The following is a 17,809-nucleotide window of genomic DNA, read 5'->3' on the forward strand; positions in this document are numbered from 1 at the left end:
CAGAAAGCTGCATTATGAAAATACGCATTATGATTGTTATATCAGTTAATTCTGCTGAATTCTTCTCATTTCTGGATTTGCTTATAAATCTTAATTAGCCACTGTGGAATTGAAAGCAAATAAGAGATTACAGAAAACAAAATAAAAGATTTAGATAAAATCTGTTAAATTATGAGAATGAATTCTGTCACTTATCGAGAATAATAAATTAATTGACTTTAGGTCTCACCACAGCCATAGTAGAAAAGCACATTTCAGTCCTGTTTTTCAATATTCAGAGCAAGTTGCCTTTGTATTATAGAAGCATAGAAGCAAGGACCTAAGAATGTAAATTCTTATGGAGAGGCCATCAATATATATATGGCAAGGAAGCTGTGGGTTTGGAAATGTCCTATGTCCTCTGAAGTTAGACGGGCAACTGTCTTCAGAAATTATTTGCTTATGTAAAATGCAGACCGGCTTTGCCACTTTCAGCACTAAAGTGTTATATACACCACCAAGTAAACAAGTAAGGTTCCTTTGAAAGTTTTGGGGTGTCGATGGGAAAAATCCCATCACCGATGAAGAGATTAGCAAAGTAACCGAAGAAATGTCCATCCTCAACAGAACTGGAAACCATTCACTATATTCAGGGCACCTATCTGCATACCAGCGCACATCCCACTCCTCACATCCAGTGGAAACAACCAGTCTAAGAGAAAACCTGATAGCCCAAGGGGAACCAGCAGCTGCCAGTACTGCTGGACAAATGGAAATTCAGAAAAGGAGTGAGAGGCCTGGAGACCCCCCATGCTCTTTGATTCTGAAATGCCCCAGCCGCCCTGGATGTTAGCCTATAACGTGTTACAAAAAAATACCCTGTCTCTTTAAAATTATCTGTTTTCCTGCTATCTCCTATTATAAATAGTCATATTTAGAGATCACTCATTGCACAGACCGAGCCTCATGTTCTCTTTTTTTTTCCTGTCCTTGGTATTGAGTTACTGAATTTCAGCAGTAGTGGCTGTAGCTGCAGTACTGAGGGAGCAGCAGGAATGAAACTTCTCCATGGCACAGCCCGTTCTCCCCTTCGTGTTGCACAGAGCAGATATAAAACACACTCCCATGCTAGCTGTGCGGAAGAAAGGACAGCTTTAGCTCCTATAGCCACCCTAGAAAATCTCTGCTTGCCTTCAGGGTAAGTGGTGAGGATTCGCTGACTCAAGGGCCAGCACAGCCTATCCTGCTTATCTAGTTTGCAGTCTTGTATGCAGCATATTTACTGGAAGAAATGGATTACAGATTTTTTGAAACCATCTTGCATCATTTTAGAGACTCCAAGTGATGGTGCTGCTGCCTAGGGAACTTAGTGATGTTTAAACACTCTCTGTCACAAGGAAACTTGGCCTTTTTCACATGTGACTGTCAAACTGCCCCTTCTAAGCCACGTGGTCCTGCGATGCCTTTCTGGCTCGCCAGGCAGAGAAACTGCTTCCTGTCACACACACATTTTCAATGTCTAAACGCGTAAGGAAGTGATTGAATTACTCCTCAGCTTTCTTTTTGGGTAATCAAATATACTGAATCCTTGTGACATGCAACATGGTTTTCTAGCCCTTGGATAATTTTTGTGAAATTTAGACTGTGCAACAGAAAGCAATTCACATTTTTTAAAACTTGACACACAGTTAAGATTTTACCATACAAAACAAGCAGCAGAGAGATGCTTCTCTCCTATTGTGGGCTCATCTGTGCTTCACTACTAATAAATTAAAATCTCTCTGTTCACTTGTGTATTGCCAAAACATCACAGCTGTTGAACATCCCATTTATTTAGCCTCAGTGTTCCTCATTAGACTTGCTCTCTCTAGGAATTACTCTGCTATAGTTAGTGGTACTAACAAAAATTTGGATTATATCTCATGTATCGATTTCCAGTCAAACTGAGAGGAAATGCATTATTTCACAGGTATGCCTTCTCTTGTGTTACTAATGCAGATTTAGAGTTTAGCCTTTTTTACCTGAAAGGTCAGTAATTTAGTAATGTCAGATAGTTGGCTCTTTTCTTATTAACTCATTAATATAACAAAGGGCAGCTCTATCCTGAATGGTTATTATGGAATATATGTTATGCCCATCTGTTACAGTAGGATATCGAGAGCCTAGAGAGGATGATTCATAATTCTGAGGCAATGTCCTATGGATCGTATAAAGCGTGGTGGCAGATGGAAAAAGATGAATCTGAGCAGATGGATCTGGGTGTGGTTCATGTCGCACGTACTGGTTTACACTGGAGCAGAGCACCGGGCCTAATTTCTTGCCAGCAGGAACAGCCTGCAATGGGGCACTTGGAGGAATCACTAGCAATTACCAAAATAATTCAGCTGAGAAGGCAGGCGTGCTCACAGCGCTGCGTATCCTGGCCCGAGCACTGGCAGCGCAACTGCACAGGAATAGCCCCGGGCAGTATTTTACTTCCAGAATAGTATGCCAGAGTGACAAACTACGTAACGTGTTCAGGTGTGACTGCGGATGGTGTTTAGGTTTATTTTGGATTGACTGATAGGGATTCCCAGACACCCACAGTTACTTGTCAAAGAAGTCATTCTGCAATGACAGTGAGGTGACAAGCATATTGACGGCAGAATGTACTGTGCTGTGTCACCTACCGAAACGGTGATTAGTACAGGAATGCCAGAATTTGCATGAACAAGGCAGCTCTTCGTAATGCCAAAGATTGCGGTTAGATTTGCAATACAATGTTTTCAAAACAATGTAGTAATACTTGAGATATATTCCAAAAAAGCAGGCTACCCAAATGAGACCTTTAGCAATGGCATTGTTTTGGAAAAGTGAATCACACTGATTAAATACTGTTTTCTATTTAAAATTTGAACTTGCTGTTACTAATATCACAAGTGTTACTCATTCTATGAAATAGGATGTAGCCCACAAAGTCACTCGGAATCTCTCCTCGCAGTCTGACAGGAGCTAGCTTGTGCCTTTTGTACACTGATATTGATTTCACGAAGGAAGTTGCTCCATGAAAAAAACATTTACAAGCTGAGGCAAGATGATGAGAAAGAGAAATAAGTAATATACCTTACTGCAGTTACCATTAATCACTTCTCTAACCTGATTTCTGTTCAATTCACAAATTGCACTAAGTCTGGGTTTGAGAAGGGAATATTCCCAATGTACCCTCTGCAGGGGGTTTCAGGCCAAATTCAGGTCTAGGTAATGGTGTAAATTTCCAGTAAGCCCACTTAATTGAGTCTTTCCACTTAGAACTACATTTTCTTGCTTTCCTTTGATCCTCAGGTGGGAACTATCAGAATTCATCAGGAATATTTTAATCAACAGTGGGGTTTGGCAGTACAAATATGTGAACGGTCATTTCGACAGCCTTCTGGAGCCCTGTGAGGTTATTTCTTCACCACCATATCTACCTGCAAAGAGACAGCTTGAGGGAAGAGAGAAATATATTTGAAATATGACAAAAAGATACCTGCACCCAAAGGATGTCCTCAGAAGCCTGTGTTGGGACCTAAGAGTACGCTATGATTTAAGAGGCGTAAGTTTGGCACGGGGCTTGTGCATGTTTGACAGCGCTCTCCCTAACGTGCATAGGAAGAGCTCACATGTTGCGCTTTCCTCGGTGCAGGTAGCAAGAGCCCGCTTCTGTGAGGTGTCAAGCATCTGTCGGGAGCTCAGCAGCCTCTGTTCCCATTAGCACCATGTTGTCTTGGATCCTGCTCTTCAAAGCTTCCGGATAAACTGCAATTAATGACTTAACAGGATTTCGAGAACCTCTCAGGATCTTGGCAAATAGACTTGAGCTGGGGTCTCAGATGCTCAGAACAGCTCAGAATCAGCTTGTAATGAAAAACAGCATTGTAAAATAGGCTGTATTTAATAACTTTGCACACTGCCAACAGTACTATAAGGTTCAAGATAAGCTCTGAAAGCAGGATGCAGATGCATGTTGGTTGTAAAGTCACATTTTATACCTTCTTCCCTCTCCTTTCCCTTCAAGACGATTTTTATAGCTACATTTCCCGTTCTGTACCTTCTTTCTTTATGCCTATATTATAATCCCCATTGCCCCGAGCTGAAGAAATCAGCTGTCTAGCAGCCTTGTCTATTTTAGGAAATCTAATGATTTACCTATAAACAGAAAGGCACATGTCTGCAAGGTTCATCATAGTAAGCCTTGTGCTTCTAATAAAATATTGATTTCCTCTCATCCAATAATTTATGTCTTCAATTGGCTTGATCGGGCACCCTGCTATTTTTTCACAAGATACAGCAATCACCAAGGGAGTTAAGGTCTTTTTAGAATATGAATGTGCTGTTGTTCTTTATTTTTTTAAATAGTATATTCATATGCAGCTTTGAACAGAATGTTATTACAGATAGATGAATCCCTGCAAGGCAAGCACTGTTGCCATACCCAAGGGAAGCACATTTTTATTTTTACACTTAGCTGAATTAATTTATTGAATTGGTGCATGTTATAGTTAAAGGTCACTATGTACACATAATTTCAAATAGCTGCAACTTTTTCTGTGAATTCTCAAGTGTCATAGATAGATAGAAAAATGAAAGCCAGGTTGAAGACAAAGGGGTTCTCCTATTCTGTGCTGAGATTATGACTTCTTCAATACACTCTTTATAAGAATCTTCATGGTTTTGCACCTCATACTAAACTTAATACTTTCCCACAAATGGCTGATAGCAAGGAAGAAGTACAATTATCTCAGGACACAGAGGTTATTTTCAGAGCTCTGTATTGTCTGCTTGGCATCAGTGTTCTATAATACTTGATATTAGCATGACACATATAACATGTATATAATTGGACTACCCGCTGCACTGTATTCAGACTGATCTTATTTATATCTTTGCTGTAGGAGGTTTATATCCACATGTGGTGACTGACCAGCACTGCCATAGCCTTTTTTACTGTCTGGTGCAGTCACTGGTAATGCAAATGCTATTGGCAGCAGCAGTTTGCTAACAATGAATATAGAATAAAAATGGGTATTTGGGAAAGAATGGCCATATAAATCTATGGTTTTATATTCATTAGAAAAGAGAGACTGTGCTGGTGACCTGTGTTTAAGATGACATAATACTGGTTAGGTAGGGATGGCCATGCGATACAGGATCTGTCTTGTCATGGTTTCCCATAATTCAGGAAAGGGAATTTTCTTGGCTACAGTGATTCCCTGCAAAGCCATTTTCCAGCAGTCTTAGGTGTCTGTGACTGCACATGTATACGTGCACGCATTCTGCTGACTGTGCGCAGCGCGTCCTCAAGGAGAAGTGATGCCCGACACAAGAAAAGAGCAGAACAACACCGCAGAATGCCAGCATGATAGGAGAGGGGAGAGTGTGGGCATAGTGACTGTGGCCCAGCAGATAAACCTCTAACTTAATCAAAAGTCCTGTATGTGGCTTAGTATCAATGGCAAGTACAGCTACCGCTAATGCTAATTACATAAACAGACAGCTCTGCACAGGATCAGGCCTGTACATTCCTTTAGCATCTGTTTCATTTGATCATGTTCCCACAAGACCAGAAATTTCAGATACCTTCCTTACTGACAAAACTTTCTGGCACATATTTTCTCATTCTGTCTTGAATGGCATAGAGTGAAAATGATTGCGATGTCTGTTTTGCTTTTAGTGAATTACACAACCACTTGTTCTTGAAAAAAGACTGTGTCAGTGGGAAATGATGATGATAATAACAACAACAACAACAACAACAACAACAACAACAACAACAACAATAATAATAATAATAATAATAATAATAATAATAATTCTGTTGGTGGGAGCTATTGAGAACATTACCAAAATATATTCTGAGATTAAAAACTAAACCTGGTTCCAGCACTTCAAAGAGTCTTGCAGTTACAGAGTCTGAAGCTGAAATCGTGTCTTCTTGCCAAGGATTTATATTCCCAGAAGGTGAATGTACCACTGGTCCTCCTGACCCATTATTGATTAGTTCTGTTTTTGTTGCTGATAAGTGTTGTTGGCATTGTTTACAACTACAGACCATGATAGAGTCAATACTAATTGAGGCAAGAGCATGCATCCTCCCTGCACCTCCCTCCATCCCTGGCACAAATTACTATTCCTAGATTGCAAAAGGGAAGGATGAAGGACATTTTTTCAAGGTTCTTGAAAGGGAAATATAAATAGAAGAACTCAAAAACTTGTTTTAATTCTTGAATTCCTTACTTTGTCTGATAATGTGAAAATGGGTTTAGTCTGCAGGTAGGAATGACAAAACAATAAAACAAAATAGTATGTGCATTTTTAAAGCTTTACAGAAAACACAAATACCCACAAGAAGCAGATGCATTAAAATAATCCGAGGAAACACAAATGTGTGGGGTACTGAACTAGCGGTTATAACTGCATGATTCCCTCCTCTTTGTCTTGTTTATTGCACTGGCTAGGGGAAATACTGAGTTTCAAGTCTTTCTATTCTCAGAAGACTTTGGTAACTTTAAAGGAAGCTTTAGATAAGAGTGGTAACAGACTATACGCATACAAACCAATTCTGGAAATTTCTGTGTTTCTGGTGGTGCTCTGGGACCCTCTGACAAAAACTGCCCTCAGAAATGGCAGTTAGTAAGCCTTTCCAAAGCTTCCTGTGAATGTCCTCACTACTCACCCTAGGAAGTGTTTCAGCTGTGTGTGCAGTGCTGTCCACATGTCCATCCCACAGCAGCCTGGCCGTCCTTCCAACTCTGCTTCCTTGGCAAGCTGTACTTAGAGGACAAGCAGGCAATGACGTGCTGACTCCTGAGGGAGCTGGAAAGGCTTTTTGTGGATCTTGCATCAAGCTCCATGGTCAACAGCTCAGAGAACTTTTAATTAGGTATAGCTCATCTAATTCTTTGAGCACCTCGTTGCAATGCTTGCATATCTATGAAAACATTTTGAAGCAAATAAATGCATTTAATACTTTCCTCATTGCTACTCATATATGAGAATATGAAGAAAATTTCTCAACAATGAAAGCTGATTGTAGATTAGCCAACTTAATAATAGAAATTTCTTCACGAGGGACTTTTGAAATGAGACCAATGAAACGACAGCAGGGAACAATTCCGTAGAAGGGGATGATGGAGTCATGTCATTATTAATTAGTGCTATTGCAACTCAAGTTCTGAAATGTGGATATTTACTTTTAAGAGTCTAGATGTAGATTTCATACTTATGTGTTAGAAAAGCATTATTGATTCCTTAATTAGGTTTTAAATGGATTAATGGGGTTTTGCCAGTGAATTTCGCTCACGCATAATTAACTTATACTGGTGTCCCCACAGCCTGATTCATGACTGAATTTCTAAAACATGGTTTCATTTGGTACCCTAGTTTTTATTAAATGTCTTTTACCTTAACTATCACTGCAATGATGGATTTCCTAAAAATAGCTTGTGAACTATATATCAGTCTTTGCTGAGTCAACAAGGCTAGCGAAAGACCATCAGCCCAAGAAAATTACACTCAGTAGCTGGTGCAGGACAAATAAATTTATTTCTTTATTTTAACTAACACAAACCCATCTCATTCTCTGGCAATTCTGTTTTTTTTGTCTTTCATTGCACAGAGGAAAAAGTATCCTCTTTTAAATAGGTATTTGTTATTCCTGCCCAACATAGCACCCTACAGTTATTCATACTGTGTTTATTCCCATATAATTATTAATATGATGTAAGGGCTCAGCAAGATTCTTCTCATTATCTGTCCCAGATGAGAGCAAAATGAACTAGCAGTGAGCTACCAAGAGCTAAAGCAGTGTGTGGGAGAACAGTATGGTGTTAAAAGGCTAAGGATCTGTCCTGCTGGCCCTCTGAGGATGCATATGACAATTTTCCAGCGAGTGTGCAGCAAGCAGAGTGCTCAGTGACACCTAGCATTTGCAAGTTAGAAGGTTTCCTGAAATAAAAGCCTGATGTGAGCTTACAGAAAGAGCCAGAGCTCCTCATAGCAGGAACAGGAGGCTTTACTATCCAAAAGCTAGCTTCATAGTAGATGTAAAACTGCCTGGCTCCACTGCAAATATCTTCTCCTTATGCCCAAGATTCTTCATTTTCATTTAAATATGAAAGCAGATTGAGAGCTTTAGGTGGGTTTCCTGGCAGACCACAAAATCAATTGAATAATCTTTTTTCTAGTTAAACAGAAAAGCAAAAAAATTGACCTCAATGTTTTGTCTCAAATGGGAATGTTTCATTGTGGCTTTGAGTTTTAAAATAGTAACATCTCCAATATATTAGCAAATTTTATAAAGAGCACACTCTTTCAAATAATCTGGCACGCTTGTTTCAGAAAATGCCAAAAGAAAGCAGTACTGTTTTTACAAATATTGTCTTCTAAATTATTCGGCTTAAAGTGATATGAATTTATAAACATTTTCTAGTTATCTATTTTTTTAATAACTATTATTTTTCTTTTGCTTATGTCCAAAAAAGGAAACATGTAAGAAACACCAACAGTTACATTGCTCAAAAAAAAAAAAAAAGCTACAAAAATAGGAATTTATGTACATGTAGACAGCACATCTCAAGGAACTTGAAACACCTATAAATGATCTTTTCTTTTTTTTGTCAATATGTGCATTTATGCTATAAGCTATTCTGCCTAATACTTCTCTTTTATCTGGAGGTTGGAGACTTCAAGCAAATGGTGAATTTAAGACTGTTCCATCATTTAAAATATTGTATTATCCCAGAGACATCTAGGTATGAGGCTTAGATCCACGCAGGGAAATAGAAGTAAGGCCTGTATGTAAAGGACATGATCTACAGACCATCATGGCCTCATGGTCTCCGCATCGTAAAAATACTTAGTCCTCTGCACGTCCACCTGGGACAACACTTTGGAACTGCACAGGTCGTAGATCTTGGCACTGTGATTCTGATTTGAAGGCTGATAAAAGGGAATTTTACAGGATCCTTAGTCAGCCAGGGCAAACCACTGTAACACCAGCGAGGCTGTCTTTCCTTGGTATGCAGGTTCTGGGTGCCGGCAGCATGGTGGGGTATCACCAGTGGCACTGCTGATAGTGGTGACTGCGGTTACAAAGACAGTAACCAAGCTGATCAGAAGTGCAAAATGCTCTTGCCAGGTTTTGAGGAAAGGCAGCTGGGCCAAACTGGAATCCTTGTAACTAAACTGCTACTAACTGGAACTGCCTGAATTCAAAGATGAACCCACTGACTTTCTGAAGAAGTGCCTCTGAAGGTAGGTGAATGTGGCTCCAGGACCTAGGGACATCCCAAACACGAGAGGATCACAGATTTCTCAGAAATCACTCAATCAAGTCAGTATTATGTCTAAACTTGTACTTTTCTGAGCAAAGCTGATTTATCTGGCTATAGTAATTTCTTGAAATTCAACGTGAATTTAGGTCATGGTCATAGTATTCTAAGGTAAGGTAAAGATGTGACGTTTACTCTAATAAACAACTTTTAATGTTAAAACCACATTTTCTAAGTTACTTCAGTTGTATATTAAGAAGTTATTCAGAGAATTAACAGGAACAAAAATAACCCAAATAACGGGAAAAACAAAAAAGGGGAAAAAACCCAGAAGGCTGCAGTAAAAAGGAATCTGGTTTACATGACATCAGTTTATTTTGACACCGCAGGTATATGAGACTTCACGGTGGTTGGCTCTGGACTTCATTCAAGCTCTGAGAAAATTCTCCTGAATTCTGCTTGTGGCTGTCATTGTGGTAAATGTGTCCTTTCTGATCCAGACAAAATACTGATCCCTAGTGAGCTTTTTTGTTTTCCTTCCCCAACAACACGACACTTCCCTGTATTGCGCAGTGGCTCAGGGTTGCTTATGTTAGTAATAAAGATGTGAGGAGGCGACCAGAGATTATTTCATAAATATTATTCTGGACATATAAGGGAGCAAGGTGGAGCAATATAGAAGAATGACCTTGGGAAAAAGACAAAAGAAAAGAAGGGAATGGATGTCAAGGACTAGTGAAATGGAGGCAGAAGGAAAAGGAAGAAGAGGAGCCTAATGCTTCATATTAGATGGACTTGTACAGCCTAACATTTAATTTTTTTCTTTGTTAAATTTAATATTTCAATACATATGACTGAACCAGCAAAATGAGAGTTGATGGTGTACCACAACCACAGGATGTTATTTGCATTTTAGTGGCCAAGTATGTCCTGATGGCCAAAAGAGAAGTACATACAGTTCAATGTAGGGTTTATTAGCTTTAATTCCTTGTTTTAGTTGTAGACATTTGGAATCATCCCAGAGTATCACATTATTGAAATGTCATTTTTTCATATTGTCGTGGTTTAACCCCAGCCGGCAACTAAGCACCACACAGCCGCTGGCTCACTCCCCCCGGTGGGATGGGGGAGAGAATCAGAAGGGTAGAAAGTGAGAAAACTGGTGGATTTAGGTACAGTTTAACAGGCAAAGCAAAAGCCACGCACGCAAGCACGTCAAAAACATAGCCCCATACTAGCTACCATGAAGAAAATTAACTCCATCCTTGTCAAAACCAGCACACATATGAATAATATAGCTTAGAATAAAAACTGAGCACACAGGAGCAAAGTTAATAAATGCTGAGAATTTAATTCATTCCATATCGCTTCCTGAAACACATAAATCACTTTGCAGTAAAGACCAAAATTATTCAAAAAGCTAGCTAATTAACAAATATTTTGACTTCTAGGGTTGAGAAGATTCATAGGTGTCACTGAAGTAAAGAAAGAAGCTTGTGTAGTTTTTCTTTCTGGTCTTAATAAAGAAGAAAACCATGAATATAGCAAAGGATAAAGGAATATTGATTGTAGTTACAGGGAGGAGAAGAAAGTAGTAGCACCAGCTGAAAAACTGTAAGTGGCCTGGTGTACTGGTTTGGGCTGGGACAGAGTTAATTTTCTTCAGAGTAGCTACTATGGGGCTATGTTTTGGATTTGTGCTGGAAACAGTGTTGATAACACAGGGATGGTTTAGTTACTGCTGAGCAGTGCTTACACAGAGTCAAGGCCTTTTCTGCCTCTCACCCCACCCCACCAGCGAGCAGGCTGGGGGGGCACAAGAAGCTGGGAGGGGGCACGGCTGGGACAGCTGACCCCAACTGACCAAAGGGATATTCCATACCGTATGACGTCATGCTCAGCACATAAAGCTGGGGGAAGAAGGAAGGGGGGGACGCTCGGAGTGATGGCGTTTGTCTTCCCAAGTAACCGTTACATGTGATGGAGCCCTGCTTTCCTGGAGATGGCTGAATGCCGGCCTGCTGATGGGAAGTAGTGAATGAATTCCTTGCTTTGCTTTGCTTGGGTGCGGCTTTTGCTTTGCATATTAAACCGTCTTTATCTCGAACCATGACTTTTCTTACTTTTACCCTTCTGATTCTCTCCCCCATCCCACCACGGGAGAATGAGTGAGTGGCTGGGTGGGGCTGAGCTGCCCACCAGGGTTAACCCACAACAGATGGTAATAGAGTTAACAGGACAAGCAGGGCTAATCCTTCTGGGAAGCAGATACGGTGAGTGTAAAGCACCTGAAAAGCTTTACTGTAGTGTGAGCTCCTGGGAGAAAACAGGGAAGAACCAGTACTGCTCAGGACATGAAGCTGGATACTGCCGAGATTAAAGAAGTGATATGGAAGAACATGACTCTAGTGAAGCAATTGAAAGGTCTGATCATTGAGGAAACATGCAGATGAAAATGATTTATTGTACTTCAGGGAAGTGAATGTCTGCAAAGAAATAAAAAGGTAAAGCATGAATCTTTTTGGGGGGGTTATTCAGTAGTACAAAGTGTATTCTGATATACTTGGAGGCTGATAATAAGAGACCTGTAGCCTTGGGAACTCATCTGCTATAAATGCCTGAGGAGAGGAGCTGATTGATACCAGGATGAGTTTGAACTGCTGGTGAAATGTGTCATATGTGTGCTGGTGTGATGTATCAAATACGGTGCTTTGGCAGACATAGGGGGGCATTACAGGAGCTCTGAGTGAGCACTGGTGGTACCCTGGAACTGGTGCCTGTCCCAAGAACAGAGCTCAGCTAGGACATGAGAAGAAAAAGGCTAGTGGGATGAGTTTGGGAATGAGGGGCTCATCAGGCTAGAGGCTGGAAGAGCCTGCTTTGTTTAGCAATATAGATGCCTGTTGCTTGTATATGTATGTACATATTTATGCTGGAAGAAATACTGGGAAGAAAGGAGACAAAATTAAACAAAAAAGTTGTTACAAAGAAAAGTAAGCATAAACTAGCTGTTAATATATCCAGGCTGGAAGAAAGCTCGCAAGGCTCAGTGTTAGGCCTTTTGTTTCGAGCTGCTGGGTCTGATGATTCACAGCCTGACAGCTTTCAGCGGCTCAAGGCAGAGGCTGAAAGGATCATGACAGCTCACCCCAGCTTCACGGGAACTCGGGGCGCAGTGGCCAGCTCTGTTCCCAGGCTGCCTTTTCTTCTGTATAAGAAACACATCTTTAAACTAGGATTTTTTTCTGCTCTTCTATAAAGCCTGGCGAAACAGACCAAAATCGCCACCTAGTGAGGATAGTCTCTCAGCTCACTCATTTCAGACAGTCTGCTGTAAATACAATTGAAATAGTCGTGTCTGTGATGTTTTGCTGCATTTGAGTGAAAATGCAACATAATACTTTGCAAGAACAAATCAAGAATTTAAGGAAAAAGGGATTTGCTGAGGTGACAGGAAAGCAGGCATTTTCCAGAAAATAATATGTATCCAAGCATAGGGATTCCTACCACCTCTTGCTGCAATCATTAAGGTGCCTACTTTAATGTCTTTAGAGTGTATTTACAGGGGTCTTGAGTGAAGGGTCAGACTTAATGTCTGCATTGGGTGTTTTATGCCTCCTGCACAGGCAGTGCTTCAAAGGGTCTCTGAGTTCTTGGGCCTGGTTTCTCCGAATGAATTGCTAAAAATAAATAAACTGCATAATTGACTAAAAACCAAAGAAGTATCCAGAAGTAGTTTCACTTCTAATATGTCTGTAATGAATCAAAATGAGTGCACAACAAAGAAAAGATGAATCTACACGTACCAAGTTAGCAATTTTTTGCAAAGGCTTCCAGTTAAATCCATTTTGCAGGTTCCTTCAGCTTACCTGAGTGTTTGAACAGGAATTTGTAGTCTGCAAAACTTTTCATGGCTACCGAATCATTCTTAAAGTTTTCACTTTTCTGTTATTTCTACCCTGACACCCTTTGTGGGTTGCTTCCTGTTACAGTGAAGAAATAAGCTGAATGTTAAGCTTTAAAAAAATGCATAGCGAATCACTGTTAAGATTTGACTAAAAAATAATGATATTTAAAACATACTATATTTTGGATCCTTTTTTTCCCCCTCCTACATTTAGGCATTTAAAATTCACGTTGTCAAGACTCTTTGTGCAGTGATAATCATAAAACACAAGAAAAGGTAAGGAAAAATACAAAAGAACCTCTGGATACAAGAGCTGTAACTTTCAAATAACCACATGAAACAATTCTGAAGAAATCATAAGTGTAAATAATAGTGAGACAGGAAGAATCAGGTTGGTTTTGTTGGGTTTTTTTTTTTTCAAATGAAGTTATTTCCCTTCACTTCCCTTGGTAGAGATGGAGTTGTGGTGCTTACTGCTGATAAATATTTCTAGATCTTTTTGAAACTGCATATGCCAGGCGTACCTAAAGTCAAATTTTGTATGTAATAAGGATCAAAAAAACCTTCAGGACTGAATTTTTCCTTTCCAAAAGGAGCTAATTTTAAAGTGCTAAATGCTACTGCCTAAACTTATTGCCTGCTTTCCACAAAAATAAATCATCCTCTAAGTGTGAACACTAGACTTAGTGATGAAATGTGCTACTCAAACAGAACACGGGGAATTACAACGGCTGCAAATTTCAATGTGAGGTTAAATGTTGAGTTGCTGGCAAAGCCTTCAGAATACATTGTAGTATCTTACTACTTCTGTTATATTATGAGGTGCCATAGTGATATGTGGACTGGATTGAGACACTGCATTGTGCACCAACTGCCGTACAGATGGGAAAGGAAGACTGGCACTGATCATGTCAAAACAGGTGTCCAAGAAATTACATCCTGTATTTCACACATTTCTGGCACTAACTCTGTAACAAATGTGAATGCTGTATTGTTTCCCTGTACAACATCTCAGTATGAAGCTTTTTCTTATGTTGGTTACACTGCACAGAACCTGTAGTAGGTTCACGTGCGCTGCCTGAGCTGCCAGACAGTGACACGTGCTCATTCTCTGCATGCCAGGAAGGAGAGCTCGCTTCTGCCTGCATGGTGTTACCGTGAATATATCAGCAGTCATCGACAGTTTGATCTTTTCTGGGTTTTTCTGCTGCGCTGTATTCTGAGAAGGAGCGGAAACTTTAGTTCACTGAGGGTAATTTATTGTGTTGCACTCCATGAGCATAAGCAAAGAAGATGGGTGAAGCCATGTGGTTATTCCCTCATTCTGAGAATAGAATGCATCTCAGGAATTGCTTCACAGATATTTGGCGGTTAGAATTCCTCTCGCCCTCTAAGAATTGGGGCTTTTTACCTTCCTTCCCATTCAGGAGTCCTTGGGTCTCCTAAGATGAAAAGATACCTCAGAAGATGAGTTGCTATAAGCCAGCCTGCTTTCTGAGACCCTGGAGATGTCGTATGTGAGATCTGGTGCCTCAAACTAGGATACTAGTAGGAACAGTGGGGTGTCAAGGGAAGGAGAGGAAAACAGCGGGGAAGAGCTGTGTCCTGAGACCGTTGGCTGCTCACTCTCAGTAATCATCTGTTGTGTGTCTGGATGGACTGCAGAAAGCAGAAGTGGAAGAGACTGTAAGAGCTGTGGAGCCAGGCGGGCGACTTGATGTAGGTGCTGTACTGCTTTGACTCAGTTTTGCATTTGGCATCTAGAAGTAGTCTCTTCAAGGGAATACGAGGGGAGGATACATTTTCACTGGAGTTGTCTTTTCCAACCCTACCTTCTTTCTTTGTGCCCATTGGAGTGGAGCCTCTAATCTCTGCAGCCTCCCAGAAGGGACAATCTCATCGGTTGTGCCTCCTCAGTCCCATCAGTTCATTTCATTTACGGATGTGAGCCTAAGGGATTCTGCCCACACTGCATTTACAGGATGAACTGCATTTTCCTCACAATGTTTCCTCACACATAAAATTAAGTATGTGAGACAGAAGACAATGTATGGACCTCTCCTTTAGACTGTAGCTTTCTGGATTTAGTACTTGCTGTGACATCTGCTAAGGTACCAGCTATCAGATGAAGGAAACTGAGGTGACAATTTTTCCAATAGATCAGTATATCCTTGAGATAGGGCTGGGATTGAGACACAAATAAACTCTGTGCTAAAATGCTAGAAATTTGAAATAAGATTGTTCCTGGGTGTAGTTCTTCATGCAGGGTCGGAAAAACAGCCATTACTTTGCACTGTTGTTGAAAGGGAGGAAGCTTTTAAACAGTGAGAAATGGCAGGTAAGGTCAAGGTTCTGCAAGAAATCAAAATAAAGCTTCAGCTGGGATGGAATATAGTCCAAATTTGGGCATATTAGGACCAGCTCTTGGGAAAACCTTATGAAAGTCCTTGCTTATAATAAATGAACTTCAGTATCTCATCTGAAAGGCAACATGCCACATCTAAATGATCTGAAGAGACAAAGAGAAAACCATGATAAGGCATGAGCTACACCTCTATCTTGTTTACTTTACCTTCTTATGCAATGAAGATAAAACTAAATGTGATGTGTTTATATATTTTTATATGTGATTGGACACTAGTATAGTATCTGGGTGTGCTTTTACCCAATCTGTCACTGCCTCAATTGTTCACCCAGCAACAGATCTTGACTTTACCAGGAAAACAAAACAATGAAAAAGAAAAGAATCTTTTGTCCCTGGTATTGAATCTTTAAGCAAGTAGTTGCTATAGCAATAACATTTTCAAAGTACTAAATTTAAAGTAACAGCTCCTGAGAGCTACCTCAGCTCTTGCAAGACATCATCCTTTTTTTTTTTTTTTTTTTTTTTAATTTCCCTCACACCCCATTTAAAGAAGCTGGCAGTCTGCACTTCCGTCACCAAAATACTCAAAGTTAATATTAAAAACAGAACAAAAAAGGGATTGACCTATTTTCCCACTTTTTTTTTTTTTTGCAGGTGTTTCACACCTCCCACTGTTTTAGCATTCCCATTCCACATTAGTATTGTGATTAGCATATATGTGTGCACTCGGACGTTCCGTGAGATGCTACGGGTCACACGTTCTAGCTCTGCTGTACGCAGGCTGGATAGAGGCTGTAGGTGATGTGCTCTGCTGACATTACCTCTGGGTTGGCACAGGTGAGGATCTGACTGTGTCTTGGGCAGTGTCTTTGTAATTCACCTGGATCAGGCTTTTTACATGTCATTTGATACAGTCTTTTCTTTACTGTTTTCTGTTTGGTGGTTGTTGTTGTTATTTTATTTGTTTGTTTTTTCACAAAGCCCCATTCCAGAACAGACTTTATATCTTTCTAAGATGTTACAAGATTTAGATGAAATAGCTTGGCTGCTTTTAATTCATAGCTGAGCAGCCAAAACTTCCCTGTGTCAGCTTAGGCTAGCAATTTATCAGTAACACAGCCACTGCGGTGCAGCAATAAAAGAAAAACCTTTACGACATGCACAACGTGTTTCGCTCTCTTTCCCCTTATCAGCACCGGAGCATCACTTATCAGATGCTGCCTTGGGTCAGCGCTGTTGAGGACCCTGCAGGTGCAGCGCAGCAGGCGGCCTTGGGCAGGGGCAAGATGCCGTCTCACAGGGCTCTGGGACCACAAGGAGCTGCTGTCTCACGCAGAAGGAAAAGCACTGGCCTGTGGATGCAGCGGCTGCCCCTGGCTCCTGCTGAGCTCAGAGCCACGCTTTGCTTTCCTTCCCCTCAGCCTTGTTCTGCGCAGGCAGATCTTCTTCTGTTGTGGTCACGCTGGTCCCAAGCGCCCTAATACTCACACCGAGGTTCTCTCTCTATGCTGTGTGGAGGCGGGGAGCAAATGAACAATTTGCTCCTTTACCGCCTTAGAAAATAGAGAACTAGACTGATGATGACACTGATGAAACTGGTAAGTAACATGGAAAGTGGCACATGGCTAAACTATGGCCCAATGCTCCTTTCTTTACTGGCATTAAATTAAGAGTGACCTCGCTGAAGATTGTCACTAGACCAATCAGAATTATTTTAGTAGCGTCATTCTCCATGAATGGAAACAGGAAGTGGAATATATTAGTGTTTTAACTCAAATTCACACTTCCCTTCATCTTTATCAGTGCCTTTGAAGTTAGATGTGTTAGAGACTCAAAATAGAAAAAAAGGCTAGGCAAGAGTCTCTGTTAGCCTACAACCATGTGAGTCAGGACTGACCCCGATGACATTAACAAAGCAAAGCTGATGTGTAGCTACATCAGAAAAGAATAATGATCCGCATCATGAATGTGGCGATGCAGGTTGTGGCTAAGATTCTAGGAAAAACAGATTAAATGAAGTCTGAAATTCTACCAGCTAGGTCACCACAGTTCACTGAAAAGATCCCAACTTAGGAAGCTGAGCTACATCGTTGCTGGACTTTTACCAGATGGATTCTGCTTCACGTGAATTACTGACATATAAATTCACCTCTGCTGTTAGTATGCTGACAACAAAATCATTTGGCACTGACATTTCATACCCTGTGGATATTAACTAAATTACCATCACAGCCCTTTTAATTATCCATATTCTTATTGTATAGATTG

Source organism: Platalea leucorodia (assembly GCF_965183815.1).
Source record: "Platalea leucorodia genome assembly, chromosome: 7".
NCBI lineage: Eukaryota > Metazoa > Chordata > Aves > Pelecaniformes > Threskiornithidae > Platalea > Platalea leucorodia.